Source organism: Elephantulus edwardii, unplaced genomic scaffold (genome assembly GCF_000299155.1).
Source record: "Elephantulus edwardii isolate Elephantulus edwardi_28Jun2011 unplaced genomic scaffold, EleEdw1.0 scaffold00002, whole genome shotgun sequence".
Classification (NCBI taxonomy): domain Eukaryota; kingdom Metazoa; phylum Chordata; class Mammalia; order Macroscelidea; family Macroscelididae; genus Elephantulus; species Elephantulus edwardii.
The window spans coordinates 9,695,232-9,698,965 of record NW_006399752.1 but is presented as its reverse complement, the minus strand read 5'-3'; the positions used below and the strand labels follow the sequence as shown (position 1 = coordinate 9,698,965).

Below are 3,734 nucleotides of genomic sequence, written 5' to 3'. Positions count from 1 at the left end.
CTATTTGGATACCTTTTATTCCCTTCTCTTGTCTTATTGCTATTGCTAAGACTTCCAAAACAATATTGAATAAAAGAGGTGATAGTGGGCATCCCTGCCTAGTTCCTGTTCTTAAAGGGAATGCCTTTAACCTCTCTCCATTAACAACAATGTTGGCTCTTAGGTTTTCATAGATACTTTTTACTATGTTGAAGAAATTCCCCTCTAATCCTATTTTGTTGAGTGCTTAATTCATCACATCAACAAGGCAAAGAACAAGAACCATATGGTCCTATCAACTGATGCAGAAAAAGCCTTTGATAAAATATCACTAAATTATATGTGCAAAATTATTGGAATGTTTTTTATATCTATTTCATGAAAAACTTTTTAGGATTAGTAAAAAAATAGCACTAAAAAACAGGAAACCACTTCCAAATCCGATTATGGCTATTATGGTATGATCTGAACACATACAGGGAATATAGAAAAGACATGAGCCTAGAGAGTAGAAGGAGCTGATTACAGAACACTTAGCCAGAGAAAGAATAAGGACTTTATTACAGAGGAAACTGGATAGGTATTAAATGGTTTTAAGCAGGAGTCAAACATAATCAAATATGAATTATGGAAAACAGACTAACAGCAAATTGATTTAAGGAAAAAAAATGAGACTTGTTTAAAAATTCATGAATAAAAGTACATGTGAAGAGAATGGATACTAAGAGAAGGATTTTTATAGATAGTTGAAGAAATAGAATGGATGGATGTGCTTTATCCAGGGATTAAATGTAGGTAATGAAAGAATGACAAAAGGTGAAAATATTCTCATAATCCTAAATAAAATATTTTTTTCCCCTAAATCAAATATCTGTATGTATGTTGCGATTTCTTCTACTTAAGCAGTTAGAGCTTGGTTTGTTCAGTTGTTTGCTTCGTGTGTTAGGGATTTAAAAAAAAAAAGTCAGGAAAGGAAAAAACATACTGATTTCAGATCTTGATACATTTTAATACTTACATACTCAAGTAACATGTAGCAGAAACATGAAAAGCTTTTAAGAACCAGGGTCAGGAATTTAGGAATTAAATCACACTTAAATAGTCTGGAATAAAACATAAAGATACAAGACTAGTTTTATATATAACATGTATCTGAAACCATGAAAATAAATAAGCTCTTAAGAGAAAAGTAGGGCATTTAAGAAGAAAAAGAATCAAGACCATCTAAAGAGAGAAAACTGGTTTTCTTCCTTAAAAAAAGAAATAGAAAAAAACCCCAAAAGCTTTAAAAGTAGCTAAGAAAAAACTTTTAGATGAGACTAAAAGAATCCAAGAAAGAATTCATAAAGAAGAAGAAGTGTAGAGTCAAATACTATAAAATTACAATTAAAGATGCGAAGGTCACAAAAGGACAGAAAGAGAAGCTTAATTTTAGTATGTTGAAAAATGAGTAAAAAGTAAAGGAAAAGGGTGAAAGAGTATATAGAAAACATAGAAGAAAAGATAGACAAGAAGTACTGATTTTGTGTGAATTTTATATAAAGGCACCTGACCAAGTTTAGAGGATACTGACAAAATATCAATAAAAAGGGACATAGAGTAGCTTGCAAAATCAAGTTCTGAATCTAGAAAAATAAAAAAGAGCAAGATCAATAGAACACATGGACAATCTCAAAAAGAGCTGTGTTGTGATGTACTGTCAAGTCAAAGTTGACTCATAGCTGACTCTCTAGAGGGTTTTCAGAGGCTGTAAAGTCACACAGAAGGAGATTGCCCATCTTTCTCCAACAGAGCAACTGGTGGGATTAAGTCACGTGCTTTCAAGCTGGCAGCCCAGCTCCTTATTACTATGACACCAGAGAAGAGAAAGATGTCCCCTAATTCCTAAAGAAAGAGGGAATTGATACAAATATATAAAGTGTACATGTATACATGGCAGTAAAAAGCTTGCCATTTTCTCTCAGAGTAGAAAAAATTGTTCAGGAACAACACAGGAGACTTGATGAAACTGTAAAGTCTTGCTATAACTGTTATGAAACAGCCAATCCAGAACACCTAAAAACATCCCAAAGCAGCAATGAGCAAACAGCTGAGATTAGAAAATGATATTGTTGCATATCAGTATATACAACTCAAATTCTCTCTCTTCAAACATCTCAGTTCCAGAGAAGACAGATAATTGAATTAATCTAAAGTTAAAGAATTGCAGGCAGGAAAAATCAGAAAGAGGAAAGTACAAGGATTTTGAAAGAAATTTTTAAAAAGTGAGCTGTCTTCAATGAATAAAGAAAATAAAGGAAACTAGTAGGAAGGAGGGAGGAGGAGTATCTTTTTGCAAAATATTAAAGTCTATAAAAGATACAGCTTTTAATATCAAGAAATTAGAAGAATATATAAATTTCCAACTGAGATAATCACATATAGCACGTATTCTTTTTCCTCTGCCTTCTCTTTAAGAATGAATTCTAGCTTCTGGGCTTTTTCTTCCTATACTAGTTTTTTAAACTGTTCATTATTGGTCTTTTTCCATTTTTCTTGCTTGAAGTTAGAAAAATAACTCAGCCAAAGAAAAGAAAATTGTAAGATACCTTCATCACTCCCAAAGATTTTTCTATTTGCTTAGAAAAGCAACACACAATAAAATAGAGAAAATGATAAAAGAAGTAAACCCACAGGGCAAATTCGTCTTTCAAGATCTTTCAAAGCCTTCTTGGGGGGAGCTCTGGTGGCCTAGTGGCAAGAAGCTGCACTGAAATCCAAGAGGCGCATGGTTCAAATCCACCAGATGCTCTGCCGAGGAAGGAGGGGCAATCTCCTCCTGTACCAGTCAGATCTGATTTGACGGTACACACAAAAAAAAATTTAAAAAAAAAAAAGCCTTGTTGGAAGATTTAAATTAAGGTTGTTCTTTCATGACATGATAGGAGAGTTTATAACTAGGACTGACAATATATAGATTAAGGCCAGATTACAAAACATTTAGGACATTTTAGCTCAGAATTAATAACAGCAGAACAGAATCACAGGTGAAATATCCAATAATAAAAATTGTACTTTACTACATTTTTCCTGCAACTATGCAGAGTAGATTCAGTAAATAATATACTGCTGTTGTTATTATTATTGTTGTTGTTATGTGCCATCACCTGCAACTCATAGCAACCCTATACTATAAGAGGAAATAATGGATAGTATATTATTATTTTATTTTTATTATTATTACACACAGTCCCATATATATAGGTAAAAAACAGTATGATTACACATCAAACTTCAAAAAGAGTTTAGGATTAATTATCATTATTATTAAGGGTGCAACCAGGCTGCTTCTTGGAGCCAAGGATTCTGAAACTCTGTCTGACATACTTTGGGCATGTTGCAATGAGGGACCAGTCCTTGAAGAAGGACATCATGCCTGGCGCTGGCTGAAAATCGCTTGTGACTTCATCCATAGCCACTGGTGAGAGTCAGCGCCCAGAGCCATCAGGGGCTTTAAGCTCGTTGCCCACTGCTGTGGTGTGGACAGCTGAAACCCAGGCCCCGACAGGCACCTGGGAGGGAAAAAAAAACCCAGACTCTACTTCATGCTCTGCTGGAGAAGGAGGGGCAGTCTCCTGTACCAGTCAGATCCAATTTGACGGTACACACACACACACACACACACACACACACACACACTTTTTCTTCTTTTTTAAAAGACTACTTCAGCCGTCGGAGCCCTCTGCCCGGGGCGGGCTGCCCTCGGCCCCCGGCCC

The 3,734-nt window shown here is 35.1% G+C and overlaps 1 protein-coding gene across 1 annotated transcript in view; it reads right to left on the bottom strand.

Annotated features, from left to right (window-relative positions):
• The window catches only part of TBC1D32 (TBC1 domain family, member 32), a 319,433-nt gene that overhangs the window by 249,209 nt on the left and 66,490 nt on the right, over positions 1 to 3,734 (bottom strand). The window lies entirely within an intron of this gene.